This window comes from Lampetra fluviatilis, chromosome 54 (assembly GCF_964198595.1).
Source record: "Lampetra fluviatilis chromosome 54, kcLamFluv1.1, whole genome shotgun sequence".
Lineage (NCBI taxonomy): Eukaryota > Metazoa > Chordata > Hyperoartia > Petromyzontiformes > Petromyzontidae > Lampetra > Lampetra fluviatilis.
The window spans coordinates 3,400,830-3,422,729 of NC_136328.1; the positions used below are offsets into that span (position 1 = coordinate 3,400,830).

Here is a 21,900-nt window from a genome sequence, read left to right on the forward strand (position 1 = left end):
ACCCTTACTAATTGGCTGTGTCGGGTGGTGGCAGGTTTAACGACACATTTATATTTATGCTATCTAACCAAAAAAAATCCGCTATTATGGAGGAATCCTATGAGCTCTAAAGCTTTTTGTCCGTTAGGCGCTGGTCAGAACGTTAAAACGACACTCGTTCCTACTCACGACTATACACCGCCGCGTGCACAAGAGAGCCTTGCAACGTCAAGCATGACATGACCACGTCGGTGAAAAGTCTCCCAATCTTCAGAGCCATTTGCCCGCTCTCAACAGTTTACGCGTTCACAAGAGGACAGTGACATTCGTGCGACAGGACGTGATGTTGCCAGCTGCCCTCCCGGTGCACAGTGTAAATATTAAACTCCCGCATGTCGTAAATGAACCCGGCGCGTATTGCTAAGCGAGTCATCGCCCCTGGCTGTTAGCGTCGCACGGAACTTTTCGCCAGCGTCACAGTCAGTGACCGAAGATGCTGCTGCTGCTTCTTCTTCTCTGTTTGCACGCTTTCATTTAACTCACTCTGTCTATTGTTGTTGTTGTCGTTGTTGTATCCTCAAATCTTGTAAATCAATTTTAACCCACTTCCCAATGTGCTATCGACTGCAAACTTGGTATACTTATGTCATATTGATGCCAATACTATATTCTATCATAAAAAATTAAATATTTGTAAACATTATTTTTTACATATTCTTAGGTTTTTCGGTAAAGTCACGAAAGCTTCAAATCTAGAATTATGTTTTACATGTTATGTTTCGGCTTGGGTCTAATTGTCCACGCTCAACTGACGTTGGCTGTAATTGGCCACGGCCCCTTATGGCAAGCTTCGGGGCCACTTACTGGAGTCGTGGAGTTCCTCCATTACTAGTACATTTCATAAAAGCGTGGGGGGGGGTTTATAATATTACTTATTTTGTTTGTACGGCTGCCGATGTAGATGCAAAGCAACGACTACGATCGTCACGTTGAGGTGTTCGAGCCCAGATAGCAACAGGGTCAGCAGCAGCAGCGGAGTTGTGCATCGCTGTACTGTGAAGCTCGCTGATGCTATTGCATCGCGCCAGCCACCGTCGCCGCCGTGAACATCTACCCAGCGCTGTTGATTTAACGAGGTTGAGAGCCAATTGCGGCGCATAATCTCTGGCGAGGAAGACCTGGCTGACCTTTGTTAGGCGTGCGCTGTTAAATTTCTGTATGGGAGTCGTCGGGTTACGTATTGCCGCGCCGGAGAAATATTGCGTCCCGTTAGTCCATAAATCCGAGGATACTTCACAGATAAAAAAAAAAGTTTAAACAGAAAAAAACAAAAAAAAATACAACACAATCACTATGATACCGCAAGGGCCGACCAAAACCAGCGCCCAAATCTGTCGTTACTGAGCAGAGCTTGGCAATGGATTCTTAAAATATATATTACGTTGTCCGCCAACGCGTGAAAATGAGCTTTATAGCTCATCGGATTCCTCCGTTATGAATAAATATTAAATATTCGGATTCTGTGTGGGTATCAGGTGGCCTGGAAAAGTAAGCTCCCTTTAATGCCTGGCTTTGCCAGCTTGTTGTCCGTCTGAATATCACGCTTCCTCGGAGATTTGTATCAGAGCACCGAAGAGATGCATGATCTGTAGAGATACAGACTGCAATATATATCAGGCTGTGAGGAAGCCCAAAGATTACAAAAAAATAAAAATGTATATGATTCTAAAGCAGCTCATGCACCAATGCACATTGGGTGAATGTATGTATGTTGAACTTCTTTCGCACCGTACGTAGCCAACCGTGCTCATAGGAGGTGCGGGGAAGGACAACAACCTAAACACAACAAGCAGGTCTCAAGAAATGAGTTTGTCAATCGAGATGATTGAAAAGTGCTCAGCTCCAGTGGCTTCCTAATATCGGAAGGGAGAGCGTTCCAGACGGCCGCAGAAGCGCGCAATGCCGTTGACCGTGTAGTGGGGTAAAGTGTGGGTACTCCCTCCTCTTCTCTTCGAACACCTCTTCCCAGCGTGGAAGAGGAGGCCAAAAATACCCCCCTCGATGGGGCCCTCTAGAGCTCCCTCTAGCGGAAGCCCTTCCACCAACAGTTACGCGAGAGTAGTAAAAATTGCAGGGCTGCACCTTTACCCCTTGAGATTAGACTGCACGACAGTGCGGGCCGTCCTTGCATCGCCTGGCACGGGGCATGACCACAGCGGCCGCCAGTGCGTGCACCGATCAGCTGTTCGATTAATCACGCTGGTCAACACACTTTTTCTGGCATAAGGTATTCCAACGGTTTTAAGGTAATTTTGGGGTGCTGGTTCCAAATCTGGGATCAGTTTTTGTCTATCACATCAGGTTTTTGAGATATGAAATATTGCATTTTCAATAAAAACTGCGGAAGAAAAATATTAAATAAATGTGGATATCTACATAAAATGATATTATAAACACACTATCCTAAAAATACAGCACCATATTTTAACACTAAAGCAGTCACTGACTCGCAACAACTTGCAATCATAAGTGACAGAGTTAATTTCGGGTAAAATCAATGAAAATGGGGTATGCCGATATATAAAAATGAGATGTGATAGAGCAAATCTGAGATCAGATTTGGAATCAGCACCCTGAAATTAGTCTAAAACAGCTGCAAAAGTCCAGGCCAGAAAAAAATTATTATTTTTTGTTGACCAGTGTTATTAACGCAGCGGAGCCGATTTCGATAAGAGGGATGATGATGACCTACCGAATTCTCTGGGTTGTAAGATGCTCCGGCAAGGAAGGCTTTTTGTTTGGGGGGGGGGGGTGGGTTAAATCGTGTAAATATCAATGTGTCGTTAACCCACCGTCACCCGACACAGCCAATGAGTGAGGGTTGTCACGTGAACTACTAATTGGAACCAAAGCCCTGCCGGATGTATCTCACTTGGCACGTTGTGTTTTCGCGACAAACCTTACTTAGCTAAACCATGTTTAATGTTGCCAGGTAAGGCCCAACTGAGCTATATTGCTGATTTTTTCAGAAGAGACCTGGCTGCCACAAATGATAGGTCAACGCAGTGGCTTATCACGTGGGCATTTATAGCAGCCAAATACTCAATAATTGGCTGTGTTGGGTGGTGGCAGGGTTAACGACACGTTTATATTTACGCGATCTAAACCACACAGAGACCGCTACCGCATTATAAGACGCACCCCGCAACATTTGCTCGAAAATACAGGGAAATAAAAGTGTGCCTTTCATGCGGAGAACAAAGTAAAAGCACACGCTAATAATGAGGGCAACTCCCGAAACGTCGCCTTTCACGCGTATCATTTTTTTTAGCCCACAGTATTATTGATGTACGCGTTTTGGAATAATATTTTCTGGTATAATCTGTACTGGGGATATACTTTGCAACGCTCTTGAAGTGATGTGGATAGTTTCGTTTGTATTGGAGGAATGGTTGACGGTCAAAAACTGGGCCGCATCTGCCCTCTTGTGGACATCATTGCGAACACCATCCGTATTGCCGACTACAGCCCCGTACTTTGAACAATAATACTCAACGAATTTTTCTTTTACCACGTAAGCCCCACTGAGCTGTATATTTATTTTATCTGAATCGTCCTGGGCACAAATGATAGCTCAACGAAGTAGATTATCACGTGGGAAATGTAGAACAGCCAAACATCGATTTAAAGCTTTCGTGACTGCAGGGATTCATCTTCTTGGTTCTTTCGGTAAAGTCACGTAGAATGGAAAAAATAAAATAATACTCGACAGACCTGCTCTCCACCTGAGGACGGCTGCTTGCGTTTGTGGCCGAAACGTCGTGAGAATTATTTTATTATGTTTCATTTTTATTATTTTATTATTTCCATTCTACGTGACTTTACCGAAAGAACCAAGCAGAACAGCCAAACACTATAAACGCGTGATGTTGATTCTAATTGTGGAGGGAAAACCCGGAGGGACCCGGAGAGAGAGACACGCAAACTCCAAATATACAGCAGCAGACGTCAGGGTCGGGATCGAACCCACGACCTCCTGTACAGCAGGCGAGGCAGTTAACATCTCGTCACCGTGACACCCAACACAGTAATACCGTAACAATAAACTCGGCTTTCTATGGCGCAATGCGCACCAACTCAATCTCACGTCTTCTAATAAACGAAGTGAAAGAATGCCAATTGAGATGCATCCAGCATGGGCGTAATGGGCCCTTGGATTTGAGAAGGGCCTCCCACATATATATTTACAGTCAACAGATTTTCGACCTTATTCTGAAACGTACTGAGTTGATGGTCTCAGCCTGGTACCCAATGACTACACACAACAAACTACGTGTTTTTACTCTTTGGTTCTTTCGGTAAAGTCACGTAGGTATAAAATAAAACCTACGCGACTTTACCGAAAGAACCAAAGAGTATGGATTCCTGCAGTCATGAAAACTTCAAGTCAAGATTAAACTATGTGTTACAATTATTTTGTTTCCACTTAACCTCAACGAATGCCATCGTTGAGAATTCAAACATAGAATGTTTATACACGTAGAATGTTTATTTACTGTCATATGCCCAACATTTCTCACCTGCAGCGGGGTGGATGGGTAAGTGCTGCCCTCGTCTCGTGCTGGGTAAGAGGTCACGTGTGAAGCAATGCCGGATTATCCTCGTAGCACAAGTTGCGACATATGTAGTAGCTACTACATGTGTAGTAGCTACTACATGTGTAGTAGCTACTAGCTACTACTACATATGTAGTAGCTACTACATGTGTAGTAGCTACTACATGTGTAGTAGCTACTAGCTACTACTACATATGTAGTAGCTACTACATGTGTAGTAGCTACTACATATGTAGTTACTACTAGGTACTACTACATGTGTAGTAGCTACTACATGTGTAGTTACTACTAGCTACTACTATATATGTAGTAGCTACTACATGTGTAGTAGCTACTACATGTGTAGTAGCTACTACATGTGTAGTAGCTACTACATATGTAGTTACTACTAGCTACTACTACATATGTAGTAGCTACTACATATGTAGTTACTACTAACTACTACTACATATGTAGTAGCTACTACATGTGTAGTAGCTACGGGCCCCGCACTTTCAAGGGCCCCGCGCTAAATGCTTTCAAGCTATCAATTCCGGTTCAGCGATTCTGCACTTGCTCTATTACTATAGTACTATACTGCCTTCAACTTTTATGAACGGAGATTATTCTCTGTTTTTTAAACCCCAAAACAACCACGCAGCTGTAAATGAGATGAACAAAGATTTTTTTTTCTCTTGAAAGTAGCCGAAGTGGAAATTTTAAAAAAAGAGATGAAGATGGCAAGCGGCCAATGCAGCGTTCTTCATTTCTCAAGGCCCGCGGGGTGACTGACGGGTCCCCTGATGGCCTTTAACGCGACCCCATCAGCATCATCATCATCGTGCTACTGTCACCAACCCACAAATGGTTTCAACGGCATGGCGGCGCTCACACTTGCGATGTCTCATCGGCGAAAGGGGCCACCACCCCCACCCTCCCCTCTCTGAAAATGTCGTGAAGATTTTGCTGGGCTAATGGGTCCCCCAAACCCCCATGGTGCCTGCGTGTGTGCAAGCAGCCTCGAGATCGTCCTCCTGCTGGCTCTGCTCTTCTCCTCGAGTTCCCCATTCGCGATCGACACGTCCGAGGAAGGTACATTGTGGACTTTGGTGGCCCCCCGTCCACACCGAAAACACGTGTGGTCGTGTTATAAAGGGGTCCCGGGGACGTGAGACGCACCCACAGCTTTGTGCCCGGTGTCAAAAAAATAAAGAGTTAAGTAATCATTTACATTTCGATTTAAAGCTTTCGTGACTGCAGGGATTCATCTTCTTGGTTCTTTCGGTAAAGTCACGTAGAATGGAAATACTAAAATAATAAAAATAAAACATAATAAAATAATTCTCACGACGTTTCGGCCACAACGCAAGCAGCCGTCCTCAGGTGAAGAACAGGTCTGTCGAGAAGAGTCTGAATGTGTCTTCTATTCTTCACCTGAGGACGGCTGCTTGCGTTGTGGCCGAAACGTCGTGAGAATTATTTTATTATGTTTTATTTGTATTACTTTATTATTTCCATTCTACGTGACTTTACCGAAAGAACCAAGAAGATAATCATTTACATTTATAAAGCGTACTTAAACAATCGTTCTCAGGGCGCTAAACAAATCTGCTCACACACACACACAAAGGCAAATGCAAAGATCCCCCGTATAGCCTTAACAGACTGTTGGGGCAAGTGCTGTAAGCGAGTAGCACCTATGAAAGCCGGCACGACACACGAGTGGATGGGAGGCTAGCACCACGCCCGACCGCCTTTGTCTCCCCAGTGGCGATGTTTTTACACACCGCACCAGGTACTCATCTGAGGCTGAGTCGACCTAGGGGAGGCCCATGAGCGGTTCAGATAATCGTCACTGGTATTGGCCGTGAGCGGAAATCGAACTCCGGTCGATGGTTTCGTAGCGCATATTTATTATTTTTATTAATATGTACCTACTTACGTGACTTTACGGAAAGACCCAAAGAATGTCTTTTTTGTTTGTGTATTTTGCACGTTTCTGAAGATTCGAGGGAGCCCGATTCGACCAGTGACTTTGACAGCCACATGTCGTCCGAGTCCAGTGAACACGGAGGCGGCGGCGTCTGTGAGTTCCGTCACACGGCAGATTCTGGGGGGGGCACGGGGGGGGGGGGCACGGGAGGGGGGGGGGGCACGGGGGGGGTGGGGTGGGGGGCGCACCACGACCCTCGCTTGGCACGACAACTCCACGCCGCTCTTCAATAATCCGCGTCGAATTTCTCCCCCCCCCATCCACCACCATATTTGCCACGTGTGTCTCTACGCGTAAAAGCAAATCAATTATCTACTTTTTCGAATCTTCGAACACACCCACCCCACGCCCGCCCCCCTACTAATATTCCTGCTAAAAGTCCTCTCCTTAACAAGGCATAATAAATTTCGATTTAAAGCTTTCGTGACTGCAGGGATTCATCTTCTTGGTTCTTTAAAACATAATAAAATAATATAATAATATAATAAGATATTTTTATTTTTTTTATTTTATTACTTCCCTTCTACGTGACTTTACCGAAAGAACCAAGAAGAAGGCCTAATAAGCCAGCTAACACGAACAGCGTGCTCTGATATCCGCCACTCTATTGACGTCCGTTTGATATGATCGCTATTGCTCCAGCTATCGCTGTTGGGGCTTTCTCAGCTGTCTTTAAAATTGTGAACCCTTCACAGGGAGAGAGATAGAGAGAGAGACACTGAACCGTAGTTGTACGACACAGATGGAATCTTGATCGGAATCAGAATCTTGATTTGGTGCTGGAGGAATCCGATGAACTATGAAGCTCTTTTTCACAGGTGTGTCGAGCGGCAGGAATCCATACTCTTTGGTTCTTTCGGTAAAGTCACGTGGGTAGAAATAAAGTAAAAATAGATCACGACGTTTCGATTCCAACACAAGCAATCGTCTCCCCACCTGAAGACGATTTGCTTGTGTGGCGATCGTAACGTCGTGATCTATTAATTTTTCTACCTACGTGACTTTACCGAAAGAACCAAAGAGTAAAGGTAAACAAGTTACTGAATATAAATAATCGTAATAAATACATTATATATAGATCTAAGCCCGATTTGTCAATATTTGGTAAGGCAGCAACAGTGACAACAAAATAGTCCCAGACCACACCAAGATGGCGCCACGCAGCGGTAGGAGGGCCTCAATAAAATGGCCACAATGACATTGAATGATCGATAAGTGGTGCACTGACATTGAACTAAGCTATCGATGCATGGCACATTGAACTAAACTATCGATAAATGGCACATTGACATTGAACTATCAGTGCATAACACATTGACATTGAACTATCAATAAATGGCACATTGATATTGAACTATCGATAAATGGCACATTGATATTGAACTATCGATAAATGGCACATTGATATTGAACTATCGATAAATGACACATTGATATTGAACTATCGATAAATGGCACATTGACGTGCAACTATCGATAAAAGTAGTTGGTGGGGATGTTATGCAAATCTCCGTAGCAAAGGAAATGCGTCGAGCCCAGGAGCAAGGCCAGCAATCGTATGAAGAGGGGAGAGTCACAAATGTTGCACTGGAAGAAGTCAACTCTGCCCTTTGCGATATGAGTAGACGGGGTAGCACCTGGAGCACGTGGAGCGAAACGTCGGACATCCCGCCGAACAAACTCGTGGTGCAACCCAGAAACGTGTTGATCCTTTGTTACTGCGGACATCGTGAGAGAAGGTGGAACCAACTGCTGGGACAAGATGAGCAAGACCTGTTCGAGGAATGTTTACACAGAAATCCAATGCCTCGTAACGGATGATAACAACAACAACAAAACCGGCTTGTAGAAGGACAGACCTCTCATCACGCCTGTATTCATTGTTCATAAAGATCATTGGTACGCGGATTAATGAACAAATTGGAGGCAACCGATCAGGGCAGCAAGCAGGCTTTAGGAAAGGTTTCTCTACCATTTGAGCACACGCATACAATCAATCAGATTCTAGTAAAGACCAACAATGAATATCGATTAACATTGCACCTCTAGCCTTTGCTAAACCACGGAACTCATGAGAAATATAACCATTCGTCCGTCCAAATCTCTCACCAACAAAGACCTAAATAAAAAAATATATTTAGGAGTAATAAAATCTCTTTATGTGAAGATATCACCGAAATACATATTAAAAAGGGATTCCAATAAAATTCGCTTACAATGAAGCAATTGACAAATGGTCCCCACTTGAAAATTAGCTGCAGCGCAAAACCCGACGTTCGTGCCGCAAGGAGGCATCCGTTAACCCCGTGACCTCCTACACGCGCACCGCACTCCCCAGATTCGCGTGCTCTTCACTAATTCCCCTTGTGCTTTGCCTCAGACTCGCAGAACGGCGCAAACAACGGGCCCCCGTCAAACAACAGAGGTGCGTCCGTCATCCGGCTGTCAATGACTGTCGCCGCGCGTTAGAAGCTTTGAACGAATGTCCACGGTTGTTTTCGACAGCTCCCCGACCGCTGGTTTCGTCCTTCAGGTTGCACCGCGCGGTAAGCGCCGTGATGCCCGGCGTTTCGCTCGGCCTGAAGAAGGCCCAAGCACGTGGAGCGAAACGTCGGGCATCACGCCGAACAAACTCGTGGTGCAACCCAGAAACGTGTTGATCCTTTTGTTACTTGACCTTGCCAGTATCAGTATAGAAGAATATGTTTTACCCTTTCTGGAAATACAACAGTTACATTATGAGACCTCCTTTGCCAGTAGCAAGATATAGTAATAGGGTTTTACCCTTTTATCTGGCACCAAAACTGACGTTTCGGGTGTGGACCAATTAATTTCAAGGACAGTGCATATCATTATCAGAGTTGTCTCTTTTTTTCATTTTGACTGCAAGTGTTGTGGTTATTGCAAACATGATCCCTTGTATAAAAGTGTCAGTTTTGGTGCCAGATAAAAGGGTAAAACCCTATTACTACTACTAATAAAACAGTTGTGTTAAGATGTTATAACACCAAACTTAAACCTTTTGCAAGGAATCATGTCTGCATTAACCAGTCGATTTGATCGTAAGTCCAACTTTACTCCTGTCGATTCCAAACGTGTTGTACGGCGTGCGTGTAGACTCAACACGGGGAACGGCTTTAAAAGTGGTAAAATCTCCTGTAGACGTAGATGCCACTGGTTCTTCACGTTCTGCAGATGTAGATGCCACTGGTTCTTCACGTTCTGCAGATGTAGATGCCACTGGTTCTTCACGTTCTGCAGATGTAGATGCCACTGGTTCATCACGTTCTGCAGATGTAGATGCCACTGGTTCTTCACGTTCTGTAGATGTAGATGCCACTGGTTCTTCACGTTCTGCAGATGTAGATGCCACTGGTTCTTCACGTTCTGCAGATGTAGATGCCACTGGTTCTTCACGTTCTGCAGATGTAGATGCCACTGGTTCTTCACGTTCTGTAGATGTAGATGCCACTGGTTATTCACGTTCTGTATATGTAGATGCCACTGGTTATTCACGTTCTACAGATGTAAATGCCACTGGTTCTTCACGTTCGGCAAATGTAGATGCCACAGCCATCATCTATTGCACGGCAGTGGAACTTACGACTCTCGGTCCAAACGGGCAACCGGACATACGGACCAGGTTTGTTCGTATCTCTGAAAATTCGTAGGAATCCCTGTACGTACGTACGTTGAACTTCTTTCGCACCGGTACGTAGCCAACCGTGCTAACCGGAGATCCGACCAGTTCAGGTGCGTCCCCAGGCAACGCGGACAGAGCGAACGGCGCGACGAGTGTCACAGCGGTCGCGTGCGAGCCGGCGCGTCGAACGGCCAACTGACGACATTTGAACTGAATGCCTCGGTACCCAGACGCGCAGCAGGCAGGTGCCGAGTGGGCGTTCGGAGGAGAGGGCATCGACCGTATTGGAATTGAAGAACCGCAGCGGCCAGGTCAGTCCCCAGGCATCGTCGACCACCGCGTCACCCATTCGCAATGGAATCTGACGGAGCCGTGCGATGTTGGACTTCAGAATGCTCGTTTGTACTGGAGGAGAAATCCGATGAGCTGTGAAGCTCTTTTTGTCACAGATGTCCAGTGAGGCTGTACGCCGTATGGACCTGAAAACTTAATTTAGCTGTACAAGATTACGGGGTAAACTGTGTGGGTTCACAGATATGGATCCCGACCCTGACGCCTGCTGTTTGGAGTTTGCGTGTCTCTCTCTCTCCCCGTGGCCGCGTGGATTTTTCTCGGGGTCCTCAGGTTTTTCCCTCCACATTTAGAATTAACATCACGCTTTTCGAGCATTTGGCTGCTATGCATTTCCACGTGAATAGCCACTTCGTTGAGCTAACGTTTATGAAAAATAAGTTATATTTAAAAAAACTATTTTTTTAAACACGCTTTTATGAAATGTACTAGTAATGGCAGAACTCCACGACTCCAGGAGGTGGCCCCGACGCTTGCCATAACGTAAGGGGCCGTGTGGTCATTTACAGCCAACGTCAGTTGACTGTGAACAATTAGACCCAAGCCGAAACATCGGGTACGGGTAGCCGGGTATCGGGTAGGGTACGGGTATCGGGTACCTGGTTGCGACCTCTGCCCAGTGGCTTCGGAACATCGGAAGGAAGAGCGTTCCAGACAGCCGCAGAAGCACATCTGAAAGGGCGCGACGCTGTGCGGGCGGGGGAAGGACAACAAACTAAACACAGAAAAAAAAGAAGTTTGTAAAGAAATGAGTTTTCAATCCAGACTCGTGCAGTGTTCATCCCTACGTAGCTTCCGAGGCTGGGCACATCCCGCGTGATTTGATAAATGGGCACGTCTCTTCTGTCACTGCGGCGTGGATTGTTTCCATCGCCACGCGGCTGATCTCACCGCCTCTTCTCCAGCAGCCAACGAAGCCGCAGCGTCTGTTGGGGCAGCAGCAGCAGCAGGAGGAGGACTTGGAGGAGGTGGGGGAGCAGGGGCAGCTGGGGTTGGCGGGACAGCGGGGGACGTGGCGCGCGATTCCACGGGAGAGCTACAGGGAGGGATGGCGACGGACACAGCCGGAGTTGGGGGAGGGATGACGCTCGATTATACGAGTCACGGTGCAGTTGGTGGAGCCGGTGGTGCAGACGGAGGAGCCAATGGAGCTGCTGAAGGAGCCAATGGTGTAGCTGGTGGAGCCAATGGAGCTGCTGAAGGAGCCAATGGTGCGATTAGTGGAGCCAATGGTGCGATTGGTGGAGCCGATGGTGCGATTGGAGGAGCCAATGGAGCTGCTGAAGGAGCCAATGGTGCGGCTGAAGAAGCCAATGGTGCGATTGGAGGAGCCAATGGTGCGATTGGTGGAGCCAATGGTGCGATTGGTGGAGCCAATGGTGCAATTGGTGGAGCCAATGATGCGGCTGGAGGAGCCAATGGTGCGATTGGTGGAGTCAGTGGTGCGATTGGTGGAGCCGGTGGTGCGATTGGTGGAGCCAATGGTGCAATTGGTGGAGCCGATGATGCAATTGGTGGAGCCAATGATGCGGCTGGAGGAGCCAATGGTGCGATTGGTGGAGCCGGTGGTGCGATTGGTGAAGCCAATGGAGCTGCTGAAGGAGCCAATGGTGCGGCAGGAGGAGTCGGTGGTGCGTTTGGAGTTGCCGGTGGTATGGCTGACGAAGCCGGTGGTTTCGTGGCGGGTCATGGAGGTAAGTCCGTCACAAAGGGCCCACGGTTTCTCAGGTGGAAAACGTGCAGTCCTGGCATTTGCCCACTCATCACCTCTGTCCTCAATTCCCTCACCACCTCTCCCCCCTATACTTCATTCACACATCCCAATCTGTCCAATTTATCGTGAACGCGTGGGTGGCATTGTCTCCGTCGCCAATGAAACGGCGTAAATTGCCAAGCGAGTGATGGGTTTGACCGACCGACGCGCGGCACGACGCGCGACTGATTGTCCTTTCGGCGTGTTAATCTGGCCAGTGCCGCCACTGCACCCCGCGTTGTGGCCTTTCTCCCACCAGGCCACTTTGGAGGTGCGGAGGCGACGGCCGGTGGAGCGATGGGATATGGGAACGCGGGACCCATCGTAGACGATTTCGGTAAGTCACTACCCGGCGGTTTGAAACCGTTGGGCCCAACGTTGGCCCAACTTGTTAATGTTCACTGTGAGTAAACAACTACGGCAAGACTGCTGTGGCTATACAGTCCTCGGTTTCCGCGGTGACGCAGTTTAGATCGCAACAGAAGCGGTCGTCATCAGGCAAATGTGATGACGATGACGACCGCTTGTTTTGCAATCGAAACGTCGTGATTTGTTTTATTTTATTTCTAACTACGTGACTTTACCGAAAGAACCAAAGAGTATGAATAACTATTTTAATAATGGGTTTAACGGCACATTTATATTTAAGCGATATAACCGTCAAAAATGCATCTATTGTGGAATTTCAATGAAGTCAAATATATATTAGCACTTTTCGTTCTTACATTGCGGTGGATAGTAGCACCTCGTATTCAAATTGTCAGAATGTCAATCGCTTTTCTTAGTTCCTCAGGGTTTTGCACAAGAAAAGAGTGCATCAATTTGGCGCATTTGCCCCACGTGACAATTCTATTGGATTGACTCTGCTGGGTGCTGGAGGAGTTCATCGTAAAACAAATAAAAGTCATCGCACCTACACCCGTGACGATCTAACCCCAAACAAACTCGTTATAAATCATGGTCGCTCCTCTCTCCCTGGTACACACGAAGCATCGGCCCAGTGTTGTTCCAGGCTAATCCCAACGTTGGCACGTGAACTGGGCCGTGGTTACAAGTGTAGTGACGTCGAATGAGTCACTGGAGCGCGTGCCGCTGGGAGATTGGTAGACGATATAATTATGGGTAGCAGCCCGTTCTACCAGTTGGACCTGTGGGCAAGGCACGGAGCCACCTGGGGGATCCAGAGGGCGGAGCCTGGCCGAGGGCGGAGCCTGGCCGAGGGCGGAGCCTGGTTGAGGGCGGGGCCTGGCCGAGGGCGGAGTCTGGCCACGCTGGGCAGGATAAAAGGCGAGCTCCGACTCACAGTCGGGGCTGCTACGAGCTGGAATGGAGCTCGGCGTGCCGTCATCGCCGTGATGTTCGCCTTCTTCAAGCTGTGGGTCTGGCAGCATGTTGGCTGTCCCGAGCCGGCATGTGGTTATCCCCCAAGGCTGTGAAGGCCGGAATAAAAGAGAGAGAGAGTGCCTCCTACAAGTGTCTGTGAATTAGCACACTACACGAGGATGATGTAGAACCCTGACGTACCGTGTACAATACCCTCTATACGAATTAAAGAGTGTTGATTCTTACACGTGCTATACACGAAAAACAAAGCCCAACTTAAATGGAAAGGAGTATGTTGCAAACAATTTTAACCTAACAAATGACATTGCCGTATAATTACGATTGTCTTATTATGGATGATATTGTGCCATACTCTTTGGTTCTTTCGGTAAAGTCACGTAGGTATAAAATTAAATTAATTAAATCACGACGTTCCGGGCGCAACACAAGCGTCCGTCATCAGGTGGGACAACCACAGCAAGAAAAATATTTATAACTACGTGATTTTACCGAAAGAACCAAAGAGTATGGATCCCTGCAGTCACAAAAACTTCAAATCTAGATTGATATTGTGCCACTTAATGTTAATGGATATCTGTGTGTGTGTGTGTGGGTCAGGTTACGGTGGGGATGGAGGCCAGACCCCTGGCTCGCACGACGGGATCGGTGGTGCCGGCGCTGGAATTGACGCAGGTAAAATGATGAGTGGTGAGCGGTGGTGCAGCGGTTAGCGCGACGCTGCGCTACAAACCCATGGCCAACGCCAGTGACGATTATCTGAATCGGTCATGGGCCTCCCCTAGGTCGACTCAGCCTCAAATGAGTACCTGATGCGATGTGTAAACATCGCCACTGGGGAGACAAAGGCGGCCGGGCGTGGTGCTGGCCACCCACCCCCCCGGTCTTCATAGGTGCTCGCTAACAGCACTTGCCCCAACAGTCTGTTCAGGCTATACGGGGTATCTTTGCCTTTGTGTGCATAAAAGGCTCGTGGCGTGGATGCGGGGCAGTCGCCGGGTACTTCGGCAAAAAGACGACGTGCGCTCAGCGATCATCTCGCGTCTCCTCTAAGTGTGCACACAATTGGAGCACCTCAGCCCGGGGTTACGGCCTATGTTGGCTGCCAAATCCAAAAGTACTGTTAAACGCTGGGGATGTCAACACTCGGTAAAGTAGACTAGTACCTGTCAAATAAGATGGTACAAATATGCGTAGTTAAGTCTTTTTACATGGTTAATAACATCTTTCCAATGATTGCTCAATTTGATTTATTTTCATTTATTATTATTTTATTTCTATTATTTTTTAACCTACGTGACTTTACCGAAAAAACCTAAGAGTATGCGTTTTATTATCCGTTCTTTTCCCATTAAAACGATAGTCCCATATAAGTGTTAACATTTTTGTGAAGCACGCTATATATGCACATTAGTTGGTCATTTAAAGGCCTGAGTGTGCTCGTGACAAATGTGTTGAGTGTTTTTTCGCCGAATGCACGTTGCCAGCATTTTAACCGCGCGGGTGAAACCGCTGTCTTGATTACAATTAGCTAAAGATGCCCCTTTTTTACGGATACCTCGGTGTTTTATATATATTTTTACTTGTTAAATTTCAATTAACGCGTGCATGTGTGTGTCAGGCCACGGTGCAGACGGCGGCGAGTCGCTGGGTTTATTCGATGGACTGGGTGATGCCGGCGGTGGTGGCGCTGGAATTGATTCAGGTACAGTAATTTAACTCGCGCAAGCCGTGTGGCGCACACTCGCGCCTGGCGACACGATCAAGCGAACCTCGTTGCGGAGGTTCGCAGTTCGAGCCCAGCGGCCGCCCCGGTCAGTGCTGCGGGCGCATTGTCCGTCAATACGCGCCCCTCCCGCCTCACAGTGAACGTTCATCGAGTTTTCCGCGACGTCATTCGACAATCAGCAGGCCGTCGTGTGCCTGGCGCCGCGCCTCCGAAATTTGCCACGTTTGAAAAGATGTACCCCGCAAATTTCTCAACTGCTCGCGAATCGATTGTCGTTCGCCACGGTCAGTCCGCCGCTGGATAAATGTTTCTCCAAACCCAGTTAATCGCGCGATGCAACAATTCGCCTCGGACCTTGCGCAGGAGGTGATCTCACCGCTCCATGTCCCCGGCAGACGTGCTCTCGGAAGCATTCCGTTCCTTGTCTGCCGCTCGCTCGTTACGCTTGGCCATCGGCCATCGTCACGCGATAGCCGCGACGCGTCCAGCCCGAGCACATTCGCTCACTCTTCATTTCACTCGTCATCATCACGCGTGGTCCGCGAAGGGCCGTCGCGCCAAACGTGTGACATCTTGCGGCGGCGTTCGCATCAACTGCTCTTGCTGCCACACCAGTTTCTCATAATATATTGGAAAAAGATTTGCTGGCTGGCTGGCTGGCTGTTGGGAGGGACGGATGGTAATGTCCAAGGGGCGTGCGATGTGCTGCTCGTCAAGAAATCTCGCAAACCGCGGCACAAATCCATTGCCATGGGATCTGCACGGGTGCCCACGTGACTAAAGGAGTGGCGGTGAATTGAGTGGCGCTGTTCCCTCCTCAGCGTTCCACGGAGAAGGAGCGCAGGGTCACCCACACGACGGGTCTGGGCCGCACGGCTTGGAGGCGGAGAGAGCCGGTGAGCTTCAAGCTTTCATATTTTGCGAGTTTTCATCGACTCTGTAATTTCTTTCCCTTTACGTACGCTCCGTGCGTAGCCAACCGCGCTCGGACACAACTGACTTAGAGATTCACAGACTCACACAGAGACCAATACACTTACATAGAGACCCATATACTTCCATAGACGTAAATGGAGACCCATACACTTACATAGAGACCCATACACTTCCATAGACGTCAATAGAGACCCATACACTTACATAGAGACCCATACACTTACAGAGACCCATAGACTCACATAGACGTCAATATAGACCCATACACTTACATAGAGACTCATGAACTTACACAGCATTCCACACACTTACGTAGACGTACAAAGACCCATAGTCTCACGAAGCTATAATTCCCACTCATCCAAGGGGAGGGAGGGGGGGGGGCGCTTTTCGGACTTCCTCCCTCCATGAGCTTCTATTCTGCACCTCTTCTCCCGAGTCGCATCCACTGACCTCACAATCCCGTTGTGCCTCATCGTTGCAAACGCCCGTTGCCTCTTAATTTTCATCACGTGGGATGGGATTTGGGCGGGGGGGGGGGGTGTGAAACGGAATTCAAATGATTACGATTCCACTTCTCTCTCACTCTCTCTCAATCGCTCAGGGATGATGATGATCGTGGATGGCCAGACGCTGACACTCGCCGAGGGAGAAGACGCCGCTGGTGTTGCTGACGGTGAGACATGGTGCAAGTTAGAAGTCACAGCCGCAGCGCTTATCATTATCATACCATATGTAGAGAGACAAAAATGTTTTCTGGCTGGCAGGCCGCGTGACACCCAGCGCTCGGTTCTGACCGGCTGGATGCCATGTGCTGCCCAACACTTACTTCTTTAGAAATGCTTTTTTTCACGTTCTGTAGATGTAGATGCCGCTGGTTATTCACGTTCTGCAGATATAGATGCCACTGGTTCTTCACGTTCTGCAGATGTAGATGCCACTGGTTCTTCACGTTCTGCAGATGTAGATGCCACTGGTTCTTCACGTTCTGCAGATGTAGATGCCACTGGTTTTTCACGTTCTGCAGATGTAGATGCCACTGGTTCTTCACGTTCTGCAAATGTAGATGCCGCTGGTTATTCACGTTCTGCAGATGTAGATGCCACTGGTTCTTCACGTTCTGCAGATGTAGATGCCACTGGTTCTTCACGTTCTGCAGATGTAGATGCCACTGGTTCTTCACGTTCTGCAGATGTAGATGCCACTGGTTCTTCACGTTCTGCAAATGTAGATGCCACTGATTCTTCACGTTCTGCAGATGTAAATGCCACTGGTTCTTCACGTTCTGCAAATGTGGATGCCGCTGGTTATTCACGTTCTGCAGATGTAAATGCCACTGGTTCTTCACGTTCTGCAAATGTAGATGCCACTGATTCTTCACGTTCTGTAGATGTAGATGCCGCTGGTTATTCACGTTCTACAGATGTAGATGCCACTGGTTCTTCACGTTCTGCAGATGTAGATGCCACTGGTTTTTCACGTTCTGCAGATGTAGATGCCACTGGTTCTTCACGTTCTGCAAATGTAGATGCCGCTGGTTATTCACGTTCTGCAGATGTAGATGCCACTGGTTCTTCACGTTCTGCAGATGTAGATGCCACTGGTTCTTCACGTTCTGCAAATGTAGATGCCACTGGTTCTTCACGTTCTGCAAATGTAGATGCCGCTGGTTATTCACGTTCTGCAGATGTAAATGCCACTGGTTCTTCACGTTCTGCAAATGTAGATGCCACTGATTCTTCACGTTCTGTAGATGTAGATGCCGCTGGTTATTCACGTTCTACAGATGTAGATGCCGCTGGTTATTCACGTTCTGCAGATGTAGATGCCACTGGTTCTTCACGTTCTACATATGTAGATGCCACCGCCGCCATCTGTTGCGCGGTGGTTGAACTTACGACTCTCAGTCCAAACAGGCAACTGGACATACGGACCAGGTTCTTTTCGTATCTTTCGTAAGTGGAATCTTAGTAAGTAGGGAAGTCCCTGTAATGCACCAGTTATCGTTTTTCAGCTCGCCGGCGCTAAGTCGGAGGGACAAATTCTCAAAGGCCAAAATTGTCGCGGCTCGAGACGATGTTTCGCTTGGTGCTGCGCAAAGCATCTTTCAGGGCAAAAACCCAAAAGTCCTCAGAGGGGTAGAAGCTGGGTGAAGTGGGGTACGTTGACTCCTCACGCTTCTGTGCAGCGGTGTCGCCTCCGTCTCCGCGGCTCGACAGCGCGCCGCAGACGCCGGCGGCGGCAGCAGTAAATGGAAGTGGGAAACCTCACCCATACGGTGAGGTGCACTCACCCCATTCGCACTCACGCCGTGAGCTGCACTCACCCCACTCACCCTCATCCCACCCACACTCACCGCACTCACCCCACTCACCCTCGCCCCACTCGCACTCACCCCACTCGCACTCACCCCACTCACGCGGTGAGCTGCACTCACCCCACTCACACTCACCCCACCCGCACTCACCCTAATCGCACTCACCCCACTCACCCTCCCCCCACTCAGCACTCACCCCACCCGCACTCACCCCACTCACCCTCACCCCACTCGCACTCACCCCACCCGCACTCACCCCACTCGCACTCACTTCACTCGCCCTCACGCCACCCACACGGTGAGGTGCACCGATTACGAGTGAATTGCCCAACATCGATGGACATTGGAAATCACAAAACTGTTTTTCCGTCCTGTCCGTGAGCCAGATTCTCTGCCAGGGATCCCAGCTCTCCTCTCCATGGAAGACAACAAAGACAGCAAGGACATCGGCTCCCAGCACGGTAGCCCATTCGCATGCCAACCTCATCACACCAATGGCAAAGATGACGGCGACGAGACGACAACGACGACGAGACGAGTCCATTCCCAGAACCGACAGCCTCGAGCCCCCCGCTCTCAGCTCCTTTTATGCTCCCGGCGCGGCCTGGCTCCACCCTGACCACGCCCCCTTCTCGAACCCGCCAGCAGGTTCCAGGGGCCTCCAGATGGGGTCCTCCGTGACCCTTGCCCCAGTTCCTCCGCCCTGCCAACACCGTGCTCACGCCCTCACCGGCGTGTGCGCTGTCTGTCCACCACAGTTGCTGCTGCCATCCACCAGCCGGCGCTATTACACTACACATACATACCTCGTATATACCTCATCACACCTCTTACATACATATCTCTGCACCCCCCCCCCCGCCCTTCGTTCACCACTTTTTTGTTACATGATTTGCTAAGAAAAAATTGAGAGATGAGACACTTATAAAATAAACTTAATTTTTTTTTGAAAGGGCCAGTTGTAACAGATTATATAAACGAATATCCGTTGGTTCGGATGTGTTAAATGCACAACTTAAAACACAATTTTTAAGAAAAAAAGTGAATTAAAAGTGTTTTGAATTATTCGGGAAATAAAGTGTGTTTATATTTTTTTGAAAAGTTCAATTAAAGTCGCCTGGGTACTTGCTAAATCTCTGAGTTGTGCGAACATTTATATATTTTTTGATCACATGTGGGACTATCGTCTTGCCCGTGTACATCGCCACTCACGTCAGAGTGCGGTTATTTGTTGTGAATTCAGCTGGAGGAAAAGGCAGTTCTGTTCACGTTGCAGAGTTTTATCAAGACGGCATCGAGTTCAAGACCAGGCCAATCCACACAGGTAAAACACAACTTATAATCGCGCATGATCGCACAAATTTATAACGTGCGATGTCGATGTTTTCCGTCTTTTATTTTGTTCGCTGCTGTGCTCAAGCAGCACCACGCAGCAATCTCCCCTGTAAAATAGCCGGGCAACTGGCTAAACGGGACAATCCCTGTGTAGAGTGGTGCGCTGACTAGCGGCCGCAGGGGCAAATTGCGTGTGCGTAAAGAGTATGGGCAAGACGGTAAGACAGTATACACGGGAAGGGCCAGAGGGGGAGATAGCTGGGCCACGGTTCAACGAGGGCAACCATCTGGGCACTCCCGGAACCCGCTGGAGAGTTCGAGAAAGGGGGCGTGGCCCGGGCGGAGCCACGGACACGCTGGGAGCATAAAAGGGAGCGGTGAATGGGACTTGGGGCGCCGGAGGGGAATCAGAATCGTCTTCGTCGTCGCTGTCGTCTTTGCCACCGCTGCGTCGACGGCGCTCGCTCGTAGTCGGCCAGCTATCTAGGAATCGGCGTTGTCGTCGCTAGACTGGCAGCGTTATATAAGTGCTACCGAGTTGCAGTCGTGCGAGTGCGAGTCCCTACAGTCAATGTCTCTGGAGTCGTTACATTGCACATGTAACGAATGAGATACTGAACTCAAACTGAGTCGTACTCTTTGGTTTGTTTCGGTAAAGTTACATAGGTAAAAAATTAAATAAATGAAAACAAATAAATGAAATCACGACGTTTCGGGCGCAACACAAGCGTCCGTCATCAGGTGGGAAAGCATGGCCTACTGCTGATACAGACTGTTTTAAAGAAAGCTTAAAATCTAGAATCAAACTGAGTCGCTCTTACGGGGTCGGCGTCGTAAATGAGCGGCTTGCGGGTTTGCTGCTAGTTGCGGGGGGGGGGGGGGGTTGCGGCTCGTGCCCCACAGCCGCCCTGCTTAATACTGCGCACATATCGACTAAACCAGTGGGTTCTTAACCTTTACTGCAGCCTTGCACCCCCTTTGGTTCTCAATCGGTAAAAAAACATTGATCACTTTAATAAATACATACATTTGATGAAACAAGAGTAGCTGTACTTAACGTGCCCGTGCTGAATTTGTGTTTCGATAATCCACCTTCTAAAAAAGACCTGGCCACGTCTCGCACCCCCAGGGGGTGCGTGCACCCCATGTTCAGAGCCACTGGACTGAACAATACACACCGTCTAGCTGCACAGTGGACATTAAAGATTCCCTTGATACCGGCAGAGCATTTCCATTCTAGATTTGAAGCTTTCGTGACTGCAAGGATTCATACTCTTAGTTTTTTCGGTAAAGTCACGTAGGTAAAAAAATGAAATAAAAATTAATAAAAATACAATAATAATAAATCACGACGTATCGGAGGCAACACAAGTCTCCGTCATCAGGTGGGACCGTCACAGCCAGATTTGCTGTATCAAGTGATTCAACCGGCTGTGACGGTCCCACCTGATGACGGAGACTTGTGTTGCCTCCGAAACGTCGTGATTTTTTATTCTTTTATTTTTATTTAAAAAAAATTCATTTTTTTTTTTTACCTACGTGACTTTACCGAAAAAACTAAGAGTATAGAGCATTTCCAGTCGCCGCCTCTCCATCATCGGTGCGGGAACGCTCTGCCGGATGACCTTCGGCCCATCCCGTCTCACGAAACGTTCAACAAAAGCAAATAAAAAACATTGTTTTGGGCACGTGGTAACCTGGTCTACGATAGAACCGCGTGCGGCTCGCGAGACGCCGGTTGGCCACCGCTGCTCTCGCCGCGACATTTAACGTTTACAGCTAAACGTATCGCGACGCGATTTGTCCCTCGCGAAAAGAGCACCCGCAATCGAGCCTTGTCATGGGTTGTGTATTGCAGAGCTAGAGTCAAGCCCAGCGCCGGAGGTCGGAGGACCGGGAAACGAGGCCCACACTCCACGTACAGGCAG

The 21,900-nt window shown here is 48.4% G+C and overlaps 1 long non-coding RNA gene across 1 annotated transcript; it reads left to right on the forward strand.

Moving 5' to 3' along the window:
- The first annotated feature begins 15,291 nt into the window (after positions 1-15,291).
- Positions 15,292-16,979, forward strand: LOC144949538 (uncharacterized). The gene is made up of 3 exons (XR_013640285.1): positions 15,292-15,360; positions 16,206-16,280; positions 16,925-16,979. It is a non-coding gene; the product is annotated as an uncharacterized LOC144949538 (long non-coding RNA).
- Positions 16,980-21,900: the final 4,921 nt, after the last annotated feature.